Genomic DNA, 19,755 nt, shown 5'->3' on the forward strand with positions numbered 1-19,755 from the left:
GGTCTAGGAAGGTATCAGTGAAGATAAAGAAAATAACCAATGAAAAGGCACGACTTAAGAAAACGTCAGATGACTATTGTCCTCTTTGACTTCCATCTGCCGTTCAAATGGGAAGAAAACACCTGTTTCAGTGCTCACAATTTCTCTCCCCACTTGTCTCCCCTCTGCCCTCTCCAGATCGAGACTTTCTCTACCAAAGGGCAAAGCATGTTGTTAAGAATCAGATTCCTTGCTATGTACCATTTAGTAGGGTGACCATCTCGTGTATAAGGAAAAGCTGCCTCAATTCCATGCATCATTCACATAAGTCCCATACTACACTTTCAGGCTGTCCTACAGGGTACTTCTGATTTGAAGGATTTCATGCAGCCTCACATAAACAGGGAGCATTGTGGTCATGCACACACCATAACCCACAAGATGAGTGTGTGCTTGCCTTCCTGGATTCCCAGCCATCCCTTCCAGGGACTCCTCACTCCTATTTTCTCATCCTCCTCATGACAGTGTTTGCACACACAAGAGCATCTCAGTACTTTGCATGTGCTATAATCATATGAGTTAGAAGGAGCTGGACTCAAGTTTATCCTTAACTAACTATTTTTTAAAGTTATTATGTAGCCAAAGAGAATGGAGAGAAAATTATTTAAATCCACATTATGTAGTGTATGTCAAAAGAAACATAGACTAAGAGCTAAAAATCAACAAAGAATTTATTTTAAAAAAGCAGGAAAAAAATTTAAAACAAATTTTCCACAATTTTGGAAAACGTATGTCAGACAAGAAATGAAGTTATGGAAGAACTGGTTGACAGATATTTTATTATAAAAATGTTAATCATCAAAGGTGAAAAGCAACAGAAATGAAAGAAATAAGGAAAAAATAATAGGGAAGATGTTTGCATCAAGTAAACCAGAGAGTTAATACCTGTAATAAATAGAGGTCTTCATAGATATAATATTATAAAGACCACAGTAAATGAAAGAGCCCAGGATGTGAATAAAAAATTCACAATGAAATATAAATAGTAAGAAGAAAATGTCTATCTTCCTAGTTATCACAGAAATGCAAATTAAAGCAAGATCTGCAACCATTTTATCCCTGCGAATTTTTTTTTAAAGAATAGCATTCCATTCTGTTGGGTATGGAATTCCATGATGGACACAACAGACATATTATTGCCTTCATATTTCTTACAGTTATTCTAAGGAAAGAGATATTTAAAAATAAAATAATATGCATTTTCAGTTGTTGGTATAATCCTGATGAAATGCGAGTTCAGCATGTATTAAAGTGGATTCTAGATTGAGACCAGGTGCCTCAGATCAGTGAAAGAGGAGGGGCAGACAGCAGACAACTGGTGCACACTTGGATTGTCCAGACGGACCCAGACACTTGGGTACCTCTGTTACAGAGGATTTAACCTCTCTGGAATCTGGAAAAGGTTTCCAAGAAAGCAAAATTCCAGCTGAAGTCCTGAAATTTGAATAGAGCACAGCAGGAAAAGAAGGAAGGAGGAAAGAACATTCCAGAAGGAGGGCAGTGAGAGGAAGATTCTGAGGCAGAAGGGAGAGAGCTACAGGTCAGGAGGTTTCTCCATGGTGAGTGCCTGCAGAGGCTAGGATGTTCTGGGCCACGTAAGGCCCATAGGCGATGCTGAGAATTTTCATCTTTCTCCCAGGAACAGTGGGAATCCATTCGGAGGGGATTAGTAGAAAAAAAGCATGACTTCAATTGACAAAATGTCCCTCTGGCTGCAATAAGCATAATATTGGGGGCAAGAAGGTTGGGAGGAAAGTGCATGCCAGGGTTTCAGGAAGGAAAATGTGATACTCCAGCTGAGAGTAGATGGTGACAAGAGGTGGTCTTTAAACTGAAGTATAGATACCCTTGGAGATACACAAAGGTTTTTCATGTGATGTGAGGACATGAGGACTCAACCCACCGCAGCTGGCTTTGAAGATGGAGGAAGGGGACCATCGGCCAAAGAATGCCAGCACCTCTAGAAGCTGCAAGACAAGGAAATGGATTCTCCCCTAGAACCTCCCAAAGGAATGCAGCCCTGCCCAGTGAGACCGTGTCAGACTTCTGACCTACAGAACCGCTAGATAATAAATTTGCATTCTTTTAAGCCACTAAGTTGTTAGTAATTTGCTACAGTAGCCACAGAAAACGAATACAGTGTTCAGTACATATTTATTGAAATTGAACTGAAAGAACTTACAAATATATATGATGCTTTAAATATACATGGAAAGAGAAGAATTTTAATGTAAGAGGTTCCAGTTATTAAGTTTCTGAACGTCATGTTTCAGAGAATGAGACAAAAAGATACGGCTCAATTCCAGAGTCACAAAGGAGAAAATTCCCCAATTATGAGAACTTGCAACCATGTTGAAGAAACATTATGCACCAACTTTTTTGAAGTATCTCCTGCAATAGTGTTCAGAAAAGACAAAATATTATTTGAAAGGACATCGAAATTACTACATTTCCACTGCTTTAATATTTTTTTGAACTTGCATTTCTGAAGTACATTAAGAAGTGATGTAAAGCCCTTTTGGTGGCTTTTCTTATGTCAATTCCTTAGGAATCCTCTCTCCCCTTTTATGGTTCATGACTCCTCAGACTAGGGAAGCCTTTGTTTTCAAGAGGTCTGCGTGAGAAATAATGGTTATCTTTTAATAAAAATATTTTGAAAAATATTTAGATGTCTGATGAGGTCATCAAGGGACATTATGTGCTTTTTCCAAGATAATTTTTATAAATCTAATTCCAATACACGGTCACAGTAATTTGATTTAACCCTGAAATCTATCATTGCAAATGCTTTCCTTAACCCCCATGAATAGTGTATTACTAAAAACCCTTGATGTTTTCCCAATAGCCATATAGATTACTGCTCTATAACTACATTTGGAAAAATAGTACAATTCTTTCTTTCTGAAAAAAAAAAGGTATTTTCCTTTATTATCCTTTAGTTTCTAAAAATAAGCTGGAATTAAATGTCACGTACCTTTGGAATTCATTTTATAAATACACTTGGTAACTAGGAAACTCACATTGCCATTATTTATAATCTAGGAATTCTTTCCATGGTAACTGTTATAAGGTCACAATAATGGAGTCACAATGGAGGCTAGGAGGCTATTTAAGAATCAACCAAAAAGGCCTGTTCATAGGAGGTGGTCTGATGTCTGATGCCCCAATCACCCAGATTAATGAGGTGAGGCTTACTGATTTAAATGATTCACCCCGCTTACACTTCAGCTCTGTCTTCTCACCATGGACCTTCTTTGGGCCAAGAAATGTTGCCAGCAGTACCAACCCTTTGATTTCATAGCCCTTGGAGACCTTGGGTGCCATTTATAGTGTTCTCTCCTTCTTGTGACATCATGAGTAGGTTAATTACGTTGGCATGTCACAGGGCTGCCAAAGCTCAAGATTTAGGGCAGAAGTGGGGGGCAGCCTCTGCCTGAGACTTGGTCTACACAAGTTCAAGTATGGTCTTCACCAGGTCCCAGAGCCTTGCTGGGCAGCTCCTGGGGAGCCTGGGAACAGGCCCCAAGGGACACATTCCTGCAGTCAGCTTGTACTCAAATCCCACAAGAGGTGGGAATCGGTTCACTTAGCCACACAAATAACACTTGCTCCGAGATGCCTTCATGCTTCATTCGTAGTGATCAGAGATACAAACCTCCTGTCTTTAAGCTGACAATTCTTACTGTGCCAACATCTACCCTAACCTCCATTGAGGTGGAAAGGAAGTTGAATTAGGGTCAGCTGTCCAGAAATGATCTAAGAGCTTTGCTTTTCCTGCAACCTGATTGGTTAAGAAGGACGTAACCCCCATTCTTTATACAACAGTAAGGAAAAACACTGGTGTGATCAAACACTATAAAGAGAAATGATGTGAATTAAGAATTCAGAAAATAAAATTCATTAAAATAAAGCTTGCATAAATGCCAGAAAAACACGCAGCTTTGGAAATATCTTCTTGGGTAAGTCACGTGATTCATGAGATTGCTCATGTAACTCCGTCAAATCAGCAGCGGTTACCTGGCCCGGCTTGATCCCACCTGAAGTGTATTATTCAAAGGACATGAAGGGGCAGTTTATGTAAATACTAATATGAAGAAAGAGAGATGAGCACCCCCTCACTTATAATTAAATAACAACCAATGGAAATGAGATGCTATTTTTTTTAACCCATCAGATGGGCAAAGACTGAAAAGTCGCCATTTCACAGTATACAGAAGACGTGGACAAACAGATGATGTCATCGGCTATTGGTGGGGCTGAAAATTGGTGGAATGTCTTTGGAGAGCATTTTGGTAACACCCTGCAAGATGAGGGGCACATTTACCTTGACCTCCCAACATCACCTTGGTAACTTACCTAAGAGGTATACACTCATACCTGCATGAAGGCCTGCACAAGGATTCTCCTCACAGCGTTGTTTGAAACACTGAAAGTGGAAACACTAGAAGTCTCCACAGAGACTTGATTAGCTAAATTGTGGTACATCTAGAAAGTAGAGCTATTTTTTTTAATGTGATTGATAAATAAAATCTAGAAATTTAAATAGAGAAATTTATGCAAGATAGGTTGTTAACTTTTAAAAAGATGCATAACGATGCAAAGAATATATTCCCATCTGTATCATAATAAAAGGAAAGGAAAAAAATATACAGGTGTTTATGGACTTAGAAAATTCTGAAAGATACAAAAGAAACTGTTAAGTTTGGTTTCTTCCAAAGATGATGATATAGGTACATGAGGAAGATTTCTGTTTCTTTATTATTCTACTTGACTCTGTGGTGGGGGGGGGGGAAGTATACAACATACATATGTTTCTTTTAGTTGTAAAACTAATGAACTAAAACTTCCCATCTACTAATGAAACATGCAGGGTGTAACTATTGATAAAAGGAATAGCACAATTAGGGGACACATTTCAAAAACTATAAATCTTGACTTAACATTATTGCTTTTAATAAGTAGCCAAAGAAAATTATTTGAGGTATCTGTATACAGAGAATTATACATAGGCCCATGAAGGTTTGTTTGTAATAGCAGAACAATTTCACAAATCAGTACTTTATCAGGACCATGATAAAGTAACTGGGGCCAGAGTAACCCCATTGGCCTAAGTAACTACAAAATGAGGACGCAACCATTTTCAGCTTTCAGACAACAGGAAGGGTAGGCCTGTCCTCAGAGAGAGAAGAGACGCACACAAGTTATTCCTCAATTGCCCCAGTTTTCTGCTGAGAGGCCCAGTGTGGACCTAAGGCAGGGAAGCAGAGCCCAGGGGAAGCAGGGTTGGGGGCTGCTGAGTGGCTGGAATTTGTGGGCAGGACCCAAGAAAGGAAACCGTGCAAGGAAAGAGCGCCAGATAAATGCGTCTGGTCCTCCCAAGTCTCTGGGTGAATGTGAAGCTGCACTTGTGTATGGTGGGGCCCCTGGAGCTACAGGAGATTCTGGCAGGACAGCAGCTGGAGACAGAAAGTCCAGCCAGCCAGAGGAAAGATGCCTCACAGAACGTCCAGGGCATTCAATCACCACCCATGTCATGGGAGAGAGTTACTCTAGTCCTGTCCTGACAAACGTTACAACAAACCTTGAAAGGATCAAGGTGCCAGGAAACAACAAAGAGGTGGATGTACCAGTTGTGGCGATTCATACAATGAGCTACTACAGAGCTGTTAAACTGGTGTTGAAGAAGAATATTTAATAATGTGAAAAGATGGTCTTTATTAGTTTAGCCTCTGAAGCAAAGTGCCCTAGACTGCAGGGTTTAGACTACAAATATTTATTCTCATGGTTCTGGAAGCTAGAAATCCAAGACCAGGGTGCCAACATGGTCGGGTTCTTGTGAAGGCCCTTTTCCTGGTGTTGACTTCACATGGCCTTTCCTCGAAGTGTGTCCACAGACAGAGAGATCTCGTGCCTCATCCTCTATTTTTTAATTGGAGCATAGTTGCTTTACAATATTGTGTTAGTTTATACTGTACAGTAAAGTGAATCAGTTATATATATACATATATCCCTTCTTTTTTGGATTTCCTTCTCATTTAGGTCAGAATGGCCATCAAAAAATCTGCAAACAATAAATGCTGGAGAGGGTGTGGAGAAAAGGGAACCCTCTTGCACTGTTGGTGGGAATGTAAATTGATACAGCCACTATGGAGAACAGTATGGAGGTTCCTTAAAAAACTAAAAATAGAATTACTGTATGACCCAGCAATCCCACTCCTGGGCATATACCCTGAGAAAACCATAATTCACAAAGACACATGCACCCCAATGTTTATAGCAGCACTCATCCTCTTTTTATAAGGGCGCTCATCTCATCACTGGGCCCCACCCTCATGACCTCATCTAAACCAAATAACCTCCCAAAGGTCCCATCTCCAAATACCATCATATTGGGAGTTAGCGTTACAACAGGTAAATTTTGAGAGGGCACATTCGGCCCATGGCAAATATTCATCGTATTACATGTGTGTGTGCATGTGAGAGCAAAGGAGAAAGAGAGAAGTCTGGAAATACACAACCCAAAATGCTAATACTGTTTATGTCTGTATTTTCTATAAGATCGTTTATAAGAAGTTTTCAAAAATCACCACTTTTCTGGCTTAGGGTCTTCACAAATGTTATTTATTCTCCCTGGAATACCGTGTCGTCATCAGTTATTTGAAAATGAGCATTCAAATCACCATGAGACACCACTGCACAACCGTTAAAGTAGCTAATTTAGAACTCTGCCAACCAACAATTGTTAGGCTGCAGATCCACTGAAACTCTCATTCGTGGTTGGCGGGAGTTTAGGATGGTAGAACCACTGTGTTAAATGATTTGGTCATTACTGGAAAAGTTGAACACGAATCTACTCTATAACCCAAGAATTCCACTCCCCAAAGAAAGGAAACAAAAGAGAACATGAAAAAAAATTTTTCAACATCTTTTTTGGAGTATAATTGCTTTACAATGGTGTGTGAGTTTCTGTTGTATAACAAAGTGAATCAGCTATACATATACATATATCCCCATATCTCCTCCCTCTTGCGTCTCCCTCCCACCCTCCCTATCCCACCCCTCTAGGTGGTCACAAAGCACCAAGCTGATCTCCCTGTGCTATGCGGCTGCTTCCCACTAGCTATCTATTTTATGTTTGGCAGTGTTTATATGTCCATGCCACGCTCTCACTTCGTCCCAGCTTACCCTTCCCCCTCCCCGTGTCCTCAAGTCCATTCTCTACATCTGCGTCTTTATTCCTGTCCTGCCCCTAGGTTCTTCAGAACATTATTATTATTATTATTATTATTATTTTAGATTGCATATATATGTGTTAGCATACGGTATTTGTTTTTCTCTTTCTGACTCACTTCACTCTGTGTGACAGTCTGTAGGTCCATCCACCTCACTACAAAGAGCATGTGAAAATTTATACAAAAATGTTTGTAGAAGATTTATCCATAATAGCCCAAACCTGGAAACAGTGCAACTACCCATCAGCATCTTGGCATTGAATCGACGTCCAGGGAGGGAGACTCAGGGACTTGGAGGGCTGGGGCAGGGGGTGGCTGTGAGAGTCGGACGTGTTATCTGACTTTTTGCACTATTGTTTGCCACGTACATGTACTGAATTTTAAAATATTCTAAATATATACTGCCCACAGCATGATGGAGCTTGTCAGGGTTTGCGTAAAAATTTTTTTTACAATTTTACGCTATGTTTTGAAGCCAATTTTGGATTCTCTTTGAATCAGCAAATTCATGTCTGGAAACGGATCTGAAGGATAACAGGACTGTCCTTTACAGAGCTATTTATAATAGCAAAAAATTAGAGGCAATTTAAATATCCAAAAATAGGGGTTCAGTTGTAACGATTATAGCACATCTATACATGCTTTGCCATGTAGCCCCTTGACAGCGTTGAAGAAGAATATTCAACACCACAAACAACAAATAGTATTAAATAAAAGATGTGCACACCTGTGTAGGGTGTGGAAGGTCATACCGTGAAACGCTAATAACCAATATGTCTTTATCTTCTATAAGAACGTGACCGAATTTCCCAAAAGACCTGTCCTTTCTGCCTTAGCATTCTTCTTGGAAAGCTGTGTGCATCCATCTGCGTTGCCCTGTGGGACGTGGGAGCAAAGGAAATCGGTGTAGACAGGCAAATGCTCACGCTGCTTGCCGTGCATGAATAATAATAAAGTCTTTGCCTCTGACCCAGGAGTCTTGTGTCTCTTGCCAACATCCATGAAACTCTGCCCATCTAACTTGATGGCTTGTGAAAAGGGTAACATCTCAGGCCCTTTGTGGCTCTTGGCAGCTCTGATGGCACCTAGAGGCTGGCATTTTTGGATGGAGACACTGAGTCACCTGGTTCGTCACGAACTGAGTCACCTGGTTCGTCAAGTGTGGACACACTCTATTCTTCTCGACATCCTCTGATCTTGAGCATCACTTCATTATGGCTCTGCTCCACCCTTGAAGGATGGTGGTTATTTTATGGCTTCCGATGCTGGATATTGGTCTCCCTGTTCCCCTCTGAGGTCAGTGGGTCCTCACATTTGTCAGGGCAGGAACTCCGGTCCCAGGGACCACTTCTTCTGTTCATCACAGGCTTCAATTTTGTTTAATTAAATAAATAAAATTAAATTTTATTTAATTTAATTTGTATTTATTTAGTTTTATTGACGTATAGTTGATTTACAATGTTTCAGTTGTACAGCAAAGTGATTCAGTTCTATATATTCTTTTTCAGATTCTTTTCCATTGTAGGTTATTATAACATATTGAATATAGTTCCCTGTGCTGTACAGCAGGTCCTTGTTGTTGGTCTATTTTATATTTGATAGTGTGTATCTGTTAATCCCAAACTCTTCATTTATCCCTCCCCCGACCTTTCCCATTTGGTAAACGTAAGTTTGTTTTCTATATTCACAGGGCTTTTTGAGATGCTCATTTTAAAATCATTCCTCTCTAAAGGGATACATCTTCCCCAAAACAACACCACATTGCAACCAACAGAAAATTAAAGTAATCCAACAGGCAAGACACTAGTGACACCCCCATCCCGCAAAAAAGGTCAGCAAACGTCATTTAGTGTGCAGCTCACAGATCAATCCTGATCGCTCATTAAATATGCAGATTTAATTTATAATAAGGAAACCTACTAGAGAAACGAAAGTAGAGGCAGCTCTGCTGTTCAGAGGCACCTGACTGCTTTATTTAATCAGCGTATCCAAGGAAACTATAGAACGGGTGGGCCACAGAGGTAACAGATACCCCGGTGGCCAGGTGACCAGCCAAGGGAGGAGGACTTCCCCTGTGCCCTTGGGTGTGAAGCCGAACCCCTCCCACACAGCACAACCTGCCTTATTCTCCTTTTCCCCCGAGGCCACCTCTGTTGCATGCGATGGGTGAGTTAGGCTGGGAGAGTGTGCTCAAGGCCAGAACAAAAATCAAGGAGGACGGTGTTTCTTTTGTTATCTTTCTAGACTCTCATTGGTAACACCTCCCACTCTCTCTCGCTCTCACTACCTACACATGCACACAGACATATGTGCAAACCTTAAACATACATACATATGTATATCCATACACACATGTGTCAATATCTGCATTATATATCGCTGTACATATAAAGCGCTTGGCAATTCCAAAATATCTTCACATCCATTACTTATGTTCTATTTTTGCAGACACCTGATTTGAACGATAAGGCAGATATCAGTTTCGTTGTTATTTGTAAGTCACCTGCTAATAAGAGCAAAAAACACTAGGAACATGTTACATGGCATGAAAAACACTTAGCAATAAGACTGAAGAGATGAACACAGAATAAAAGGGAAATTAAAAATCGTATCAGATACACAGAACTGAGGCTGTCAAAAGGGTTGAGTACAAACTCGATGGCTGAGAATTTGCAGGTTTTTAAATTCTCACTGCCTAAGAGAGGAAACCAGAGGAAATATTGGTTTTGGTTTCCAGACAGAAGACTGAAACCAGGGTGACTTAGAGATATTTTAAAGTCACACAACTAGCAGGCATCTGACTCTCAGTTCAAACCTGGGTCTCCAAGCTGAGAGGTTGGTGCCCTTTCCTCCAGACCCTGTAGTAAGACAGACTTACTCAATGTTAAGCAACTAGTTACTAGTTTAGGTGAGTAACTAGAAACAGCAACCCGCTGAGGCTTGATAGCTTTAGCACAGTCATGCCGATAATTTAGGATGTCTTCTAGCTCAAAGGCAGTCTTTATACAATTGAGTTGGTCAGGGTAATCAGCACTGCTCATGACAATGGCCAAAATGGTGATGGGGTGGGGAGAGCCATATTCTGACCCCTGGTTGATGAGGGCATCTCCACTGAGGAGAACTGAAGTGTGGTTAATTTTTCTGTGATTCAGGCATGTGTGTGTATATCTGTATCTATATAATATATCTATATCTATATAGATATATAATTGAAGTATAGCTGATTTACAATGTTGTGTTAGTTTCAAGTGTACAGCAAAGTGACTCAGTTATACATACATATATATATATTCGTTTTCATATTCTTTTCTACCATAGGTTATTATAAAATAGAGTATAGTTCCCCGTGCTATACAGTAGGTCCTTGTTGTTTATCTATTTTATATATAGTAGTGTGTACCTGTTAATCCCAAACTCCTAATTTATCCCTCCCCTCTCCCCCTTTGGTAACCATAATTTTGTTTTCTAAGTCTGTGGGTCTATTTCTGTTTTGTATATAAGTTCATTTCTATCATTTTTTAACATTCTATATATAAGCAATATCATAGGATATTTGCCTTTCTCTGTCTTACTTCACTTAGTAAGATAATTTCTAGGTCCATCCATGTTGCTGCAAATGGCATTATTTCATTCTTTTTTATAGCTGAGTAATATTCCATTGTATACATGTACCACATCTTCTTTATCCATTCATCTGTTGATGGACATTTAGGTTGCTTCCATGTCCCGGCTATGGTAAATAGTGCTGCTGTGAACATTGGGGTGCATGTATTGCTTCAAATTAGAATTTTCTCCAGATATATGCCAAGGAGTGGGATTGCTGGATCATATGGTAGTTCTATTTTTAGTTTTTTAAGAAATGTCCATACTGTTCTCCATAGTGAAGTCTTATAATGGTAAGAACTTCTCATCCTCTCCAGGCGTGGCCGATGACGCAGGCAGCTTCTGGAACATTCGCCGGCAGGAAGTCCACAAACTGCAGCACCCTGTCTAACAGACAGATGACTGTCTACCTACATGGCCCCCGACACATGTGGAGAACAGTCCCAGGAGCACGTGAGTTCATTGTGCAGAGGCTGGTATCGGTGATCAGAACCTTGAGTGTGCACCACACCAGGAGGCTTGTTTGGACGTGGCCTGACTTGCTTTCTTTTGGAAAACCAAAGAGCAGCAAACTTAACTCATTGCCCAATGGCTGAACGTTTCCAGCCTGGGATGAATCTAGCAACAGAGGTGCAGGCTCTAGCTTGCTCTCCTCTGCTCCAATAGCTACTCAAACTGAAATGGAGCAGGACCCTATGGTCCAAGCCCTCATGTCCTCCACCTGCCTTTTGTCTGTAGAAAAACTTTAGTCAGAGAGTAAGTTTAATCAGAGAAGTGAGAAAATGCAGAAACAAAGGAAAGCAGTCAAACAGGACAAAACAATAATAGCTTAGTCATTCAGCAAAGTCAAAGACCTTTAGTTCTTCCTCAAGGGCTATAGGTAATATTCTGAGCCATAACTCTTGAGCTGTTTTATAGGTACTGAAACCCCCATCAGGTGGGAGAAGTTAACCACATGATGACCAGACTGTAGCCATGACACAAGCTGCCACAATTCCGAGAACTGGACTTGAAGGAATGGGAACAAACCGACCCTGGAACTGAAGACTAACTGTACTGAAAACAAGCAAGATGATGCTGGTCAGACCACCGGGACCAATATCAAGATGACGGTGAGAGCTGCCTGTGCTGTTTCTACATGGAGCTCCCTGCCTCAGCCTGTACACCCCCTGAAACTCCCCTTTAAAAGCTCTTGCCCACTGTCAGTGGAAGATGATGTCTGCCTTTGGACACGAATCCACCCACCCACCCCCAAACCCCAGGTTGCCGACCTCGGAAATAAAGCAAACTTTCCTTTCCTCCAACCTTGCCTCTTTATTGGCTTCTGAGCAGCTAGCAGCGGACACCGCTTTTGGTAACGAGACCACAGTCTCTGGAAAGCTGGTGACGGTGTCCATCAGGATGACTCATCACTGACCACACCCCCGCTCTCCCTTTGTCAGAGAACTTCCCGAAGCTGAGAGCAGGCAGTGACCCTCCTATTCTCCGTCCTCGCTCAAGCATCTTTCTCAGTCTCTCCATACCTTTCAATGAACTCCAGCCAGATTCCTGCCAGAGGATCTGACTCACACGGATGCCTGGCAGGGTTGTTCTTTCCCTGGAAGTATATTCTTATTCCCAGCCCACTAGAAGTCGATTCTTGTTTGGTTTGTTATTTTGTTCAACACGATTAGAAGGATCCTTGCCTGCATGAAACCTGTTTCCACTGGACATGGGGACCATCCTTTAAGAGGCAGCTACCATTAAGAGTTTCAGCAGCCATCACCACTCTCTGGAAAGGAGTGCAGTTTTGTTTTAAAAAGCCCTCTTCTTGTCTTTTAAGAGTTCCATCATTTTTATTATCTGCAGAAATACTTCAACTCGTATTCATTGTGCATTTCTCTCCTTTATGTCATTTATAGTACAGAAAATCAAATTCTATTCCTTTTTACCTTACAAACATTTGTAATCTATTTTGTCTCAAAATCCTTTAAAATGTTTATTTGAATGTCTTAAGAATTTATTTGATATGTTTATATGATTTCATAATAATAATAGTTTTATGATAACCTGGAGTTCATTTTATAAAGCAAATAAGAAGCTCTATTGTTAAAATATTTATACCAATTTATCCAGTAATTCTTGCTCCTGGGTGATACACTGGTCCATTACAGCAGGATACATGAAAAAGGAGGAAAATGGGATCACAGCTCTGAAAACGAAATCAGAGAAAAAAATCTAGAGGGAAATAATCCAAAAATTCACCTTGCTGTGTCAAATGGTGTGAATAGCCACTGACTTGGGTTTTTTTTTCATGTCTAATTTTTCAGCGAGAGGCTATTTTAAGGTGAGAGAAAATTGTCACTAAAAGTATGCTTCATAACTTATCTATGAAACAGAAACAGACTCACAGACATAGAGATCAGACTTGTGGTTGCCAAGGGGGAGGGAGGGGGAGAAGGGAAGAATTGGGAGTTTGGGGTTAGCAGATGCAAACTATTATATTAGAATGGATAAACAACATGGTCCTTCTGTATAGCACAGGGAACCATATTCAATATCCTGTGATCAACCATAATGGAAAAGAATATGAAAAAGAAGGTATATATATATATATATATATATATATATATATATATATATATATCTGAATCACTTCACTGTACAGCAGAAATTAACACAACATTGTAAATCAACTCTACTTCAATAAAATAAATTTTACAATTTATGCTTCATATGTATAATTAAGACTGCCGTACATTGTATACGAAAATTGTTAAGAGAGTACATCCTGAGTTCTCAATGCAAGGAAGAAATTTTTTTCTATTTCTTTAATTTTGTATCTATATGAGATGATAAATTTTTACTAAACCTATTGTGATAATCACTTCATGATGTATATAAATCAAGTCACTATGCTGTACACCTTAAACTTATACACTTCTATATGTCAATTATATCTCAATAAAACTGGAAGAAAAAAGATGAAGCTATTAGAAGAAAAATAAATAAAGGCTGCATAATAGTCCTTTGTATGTAAAAAAAACATGCTTCATTTGTCGCCAGTGAGAGTCTGTCACTACATGCAGGACAGTGTAAAACTGACAGTACATTTTTGGAAATTATAGTACATTCCTTCCAGAATGTATTATAATTATTCATGCTATTTTGCATTACAGGTTATGTGTCCAAACGTCTATGTTCTTTGGTGTCTGAGGCCAACATGCATGTAGGTCACCCCTGCTCGGGACCCACTGTTCACATCCCCAAGTCCCCGTCCCCTAAGCTTGCTCATCGCAGGGACAGAGGGCACAGCTGACGGAGGCGTCCCTACTGCCCTCACACAGCCTCCCGCCGGAAGTGTATTCACCACCCTGAACTTGAATCTCTCTCCTCTATTTTCATTTTGTGTCTACACAGCCTTAGAAAACAAGCCCAAACCACTTGCACCTCAGAGAGTTTCCCTCATCTGAAGGTAACACTCAGAACATTTTTGCACTCAAATTCCCCAATTCCTTCCTCTCTGTATATGGAATGATCCAGAATTTTCCCACTAGACTTGAGCCTCTAATCTGAACATGCATCTATAGAAGCTTAAAATGCAGGAAACCGCCTCTTCTACTTCCACTGTAGGCAAAGGCATGGGATTCAGCACCAGCCAGATGTGGCTTCCTGGGATGAGCCTTGGGAACAAATGATGGGAGAGGCAAGAATGGTAAACCAAAGTGTGTGTGTGTGTGTGTGTGTGTGTGTGTGTGTGTGTGTGTTTGTATGTGTGTGTGTGTCTTTCTCAAGATCTCTCTGTCTCTTTGTTTTTATCTGTCTCTCTGTCTCAATCTCTCTCTCTCTTTCTCTCTTCCGAGGCAGTACTGAGTTTCCAACAACTGCTCTCCTGACCAGTTCTAGATGATGTAGTTTTAGAAACTGTTCCTGGAAACTTTTAGCCCCAAGCCTGGGTTTAAAGCTATCCCAGTGATTTGGTTATACCCCACAACATGGTCTCAATGAATTCATTTATTTTTCTGAAATCAGCAGGAATCAGCTTCTATTATTTACAAATAAGGACTCTAAGCAGCAATTCTCTTTCTCAGGAAGAGCTTCCCAAACTTTCTTTATTCATGGTACCCTAAATGCGTCAGTATATTTTTCATAGCATGCGTAAGCTAAAAGAAATACCTAACAGTATATATTTATTAAATATTTATTAACACTTAATATCTACTAAGCAGTTAAGTTAAAACATCTTAATAAGTATTTATATCCTGACAACTGTGTCATCATCTGAAAAAAATAATATAGATATATTGAAAGACAATGTATTGCTTTCACTTTTAAACAAACAAAATCACTTACTAAGGGACGTGTATGCGTGCTGGGCGCTGTACAACTTGTCTAATTGTGGACTGGATTGATTACAACCCCCTCCTTTCCTGTTCACCTTGACCTTCACGTAGAATTTGCTTTTTTATCAAAGCAATAGCCAAAAATCCAGCTTTACAGCAATACGATGTCATCAAATGAAGCGTAACATGATCTACCGTTGAAACTGAATTACTTAGAGCTGGTCGTTCATGAGATGGCCAACAGATGTGGAAAACGACTGTGTTTCCCTCAAACGTGCAAGATATCCTGGGTTTGCCTTGTTCACTGGCGTTCCCTGGGGGCCCCTCAGCACACAGTTTGAGAAGCATGGATCCAGGGCAATATAAGTTTCCATCAAAATGCATGATACAAGATAATGTACAAAGGAAGATTCATTCCTGTATCTAACAAGCGTTTATTGAGTGCTGCTCTCCACCCAATGCTAGACTCGCAGCAGGATGTAAAAGTACATAGTTCCTCATTCAAGGACCTTAGAGGTCATTGAGAAAATATTTTCCTGTTGGAAAGATGGAATGAGGGCTTTTCAGGCTGGGGAAAAGATGACAAAGGCCAGAGGTCATAGGACACCAGTCTCACATGTTTTGGGATGGCAGCGTGAGTCGGAGGATGGAAAGGCAGAGGCAGAGGCTGAATGCCCGCAGGACTGGTCATTAGAAGGTTTCCAAGGGTCATCTGTGGATGCTGTATGCTGTAAGATGCTATGAGCAGGGCACTGCTATCTCATTTTCATGACTGAATGATGACTAGAGGCTTCTGGCATTTGGGAGTTAGATTGGAGAAAAGGGGAGATGGGGGATCATACCAAAACCAAGGAAGCATAATGTGAATCGATCACCCAAAAAAAGAGATGCAGATGGGGCTGACTTCTTTTAATGGGGAGGAGAGGGATTCTGCACAAATAAGAGAGGTAAAAATATCGGGAGATGATACGTGTTAGGGAGAAAAATAAAGGAGGTAAATGAGCTGGCGATGCCGGTAAAAGTCCAGTATGGGTGCAGGATGTGTGGCGTTTCCATGAGATGGCCAGGTGTGACCTCAACAACACGGTGACCTTGAGCAGATACATGGGGGAGGCGATTGAATAGAACATGTTGGATTTGGGGGAGACCATTGCAGTGATTCATAACTGGGGTTGCTTTTGCCCCCAAGGGGACTTTTGGCTTTGTCTAGAGACATTTGGGCTTGTCACAACTGGGAGGGGGGTGGCTGCTGATAATGAGTGGGTAGACACAGGGATGCTGAGAAACACCCCACAATGCACAGGACATTCCCCTCAACAAAGAGTTATCCAACCCGAATTGTCCACAGTGCTGAGGTCAAGACACCCTAGACAGAGGCAGGAGTGACTGTCCAGTCCTGAGTCCCTGCAGTGTGGGGAGAGGACGAGGTCTGATCTGAAAATATGGTGGTGGAGGTGAAAGCAATGTTGTAACCGAAAAATGTTTCAGGGTAGGATCCACAGAACTAGGAATTGATGAGACGTGAGCTACGGGGAGAAGGCTTGGTTCAGGATGACACTGGAGTTTCTGAGAAGATTGGCTGAACAAAGAATTGTCCCCTCCCCCCATCACAGCAGGGGGCGTGCCAGGGATGGACCCTGATGGGTCTGACCCTCCGGGGCTTCCTCGTACCTAGTCTGAGTTTGATATCTGTTGAATGACTGAAAATTGATTTCGAAGGTGCTTGAAAGCCCCAGGTAGAGGTATCTAGCTGTGCTCTCCATCGTATCACAGCATTTTGTTTTCTTTGCCTCAATGATTAATGGAGATTTTCTTTGTATACATCTGTTTACTTGTGAATCATCTCTCTCTTCCCTCTAGAATGAAGCTCCATGGATGCAGGAACCTTGTCTACCCTCCTGGTTACCATGTCCCCAAGTCCTAGAACTGTGCTTGTCACAGAGTTGCTGCTCATTCACATGATTTTAGAATGAATACATGGATGGATGGATGGGCGGGTGGGTGGATGGGTGGATGGGCGGGTGGATGGATGGGTGGATGGATGGATGGGTGGGTGGATGGATGGGTGGGTGGATGGATGGGTGGGTGGGTGGATGGATGGGTGGATGGATGGGTGGGTGGATGGATGGATGGATAGATGGATGGATGGGTGGGTGGATGGATGGGTGGATGGGTGGATGGATGGATGGATGGGTGGATGGATGGATGGATGGATGGATGGGTGGATGGGTGGATGGATGGATGGATGGATGGGTGGGTGGATGGATGGATGGATGGATGGGTGGATGGATGGATGATGGATGGATGGGTGGATGGATGGGTGGATGGATGGATGGATGGATGGATGGGTGGGTGCATACATGCATGCCTACATAAAAGAAATGTGCCTATGGACCTCAGCAAAGCTCTAGGATGGAAATAGAAATGGTAAAGTAGGTGTTGTACATGCTCTGAGCACAGCGAGGCTTATCCTGGGGGAAAAAAGAGAAGACAACCAAGCATGGAAACTAAACCAAACTTGGGAAACACCCAAGTATAAACATTTGAAGTCAGGGGAAGGAAAAATCTGGAAAGTTATTAAAGAAGCAGTCAGAGAGGTGTCAATTCAAACAAACAACGAGAGAGTGAGGAACGCACCCTGGGAAGGAGAAGGGGTCATAAGGGGAGTGAACAGACAGTAAGGATGCCGTGAAACATTATAGTCCAGCAAGAAACGGGAGGGGCCGGTTTAACCTGCCAAGAGGAGACCATGAGGGGGGATTATACTAAGCCTGCAACCCTCTTGTGTATGCAGCTCCCAACCCTACAAGACCCTGCCTGACTCCGGGGCCCAGAGAACACTGGCCGCCCCCACCCCCACCCCCAATCCCCCACCCCCCATCCCCCACCCCCCCACCCCCCATCCCCCACCCCACCCCCACCCCCGCTCTCGCCGCTGTCCTGGTCTCCTGCGGCCCCTCCCCTCCCCAGCCCATCCTACCCCATTTGCGCATGTTCCTTCCTCTGTCTGGGCGCTGCCCTTTGCCTGGTGGATTCCTACTCAGCTCCCGGTGACCCCCTTTCAGAGGGTCCTGATCGCCTACTGCAGCGTCTCATAACCCCACAGTGCCTCGTATGCAGTAGGTACACAATAAATACTTGTTAAACTAAAAATTTAGTGATGCGTAGACCCAGATCACGAGGGATTAAGGAAGTGAAGAGAAGGGAAGGGATTAGAGAAAGCAAAAGCAACCCATTCTTTATGCAGTGTGGTTAGTTAAGGAAATAGAAGTGTGAAGATACTAATTCTCCCAAATATGTCGTCATACAGCCCATATTCCTTCGTCCTGTCCTCAGAGATAAGCATCGAGAAGTCTCATTAAAACGCCTTACCCAACCCCAGATAATATTGTAAGATCAGCAATTAGGTGGATATCTGCTGGGCACTTTGTACGTGTCAGGCCATCAGCTCTGTAACACGGCTTAATTTAATCCCGGCCACAGCCCTGACACATCTCGGTGTATTTATGGAAGGAGACGCTGTCGGATTTGTGTGCTGTTGTATTCTGGGCACCCCGCAGAGGACCGGACACCTGGTACATACTTAATAAGCATTTGTTGAAAGGAAAAACAAACCACTTTTACAAATGAAGGAACTGGCTTGAGAGAGATTAAGCAATTTGCCAGAAATCTCACAGCTAATAAGTAAAAGGGCGGGCATCTCCACCCTGACTCCAAAGCCCCACTTGGACGATGGCTCTGATTTCCTGATCCCCTGCTGGCTGCTCGCGGTCTGACCTGAGAATTCTCAGCTTCCAGGGACCATCGCTTCCTGTGTAAGGACTCACCTCCCACCCCTTTCAAAATGTGTGTTGGATCTCAGCCGTAATCACGTCCCCACTTTCCAACTCCGTTTACTATAGAAGATCCCTGTTCTCTCCGTAGATGATTAGAGCACCTGAGCTAGAACCAAAGGGTCCTTTTAAACCTGGTGAGTCACCTGCCGCCGTCTTCAGGAGGAGAAACTAGACCCGCCCCTACCGAGGCTCCCTCTTTTGTTCTCTCCCAGGAATCCCGGGATCAATAATTCAAGGAAGTCATCTCCGATCCATCACCAGTTTTCCCCGTTTCATAGACAAGAGATGATTTCCTGGGACTACTGATTTCAGGGTTCTTGAGAAAAGAGTGAGTGTCCCCATGTGTGTGGAGGCGGAGGGGAGCAGGGCTTGGGAAATGGCCGTGTGTGTATGGATGTTTCAAGTGTACTTGAAGCCATAAAGCATTCCCATCACCCTGTTTTTCACATACGTCTTGCAAGCATTAACTCCGTATTAAAATTTCAGTGCTCATACCGCTAAGATCAAAGATTCCTTGTTATTTAATCACAGTAAAGCCCCTGTCCATGCAGTTAATGAAAGCACATCATCCTATAAGCCTGTTAAAAATGATATAGATGAAGTATAGAAAATGCTCTGTAGGGAACAGTCTGATGCTGGTCTCTTTGGGGATGATTGAGATGAACTAATAGGTCTCTTTCATGTCTAATTTATATGATTCTAATTATAGAGTCATTTTCATTC

Source organism: Balaenoptera acutorostrata, chromosome 18 (assembly GCF_949987535.1).
Source record: "Balaenoptera acutorostrata chromosome 18, mBalAcu1.1, whole genome shotgun sequence".
In the NCBI taxonomy this organism is placed as follows: domain Eukaryota; kingdom Metazoa; phylum Chordata; class Mammalia; order Artiodactyla; family Balaenopteridae; genus Balaenoptera; species Balaenoptera acutorostrata.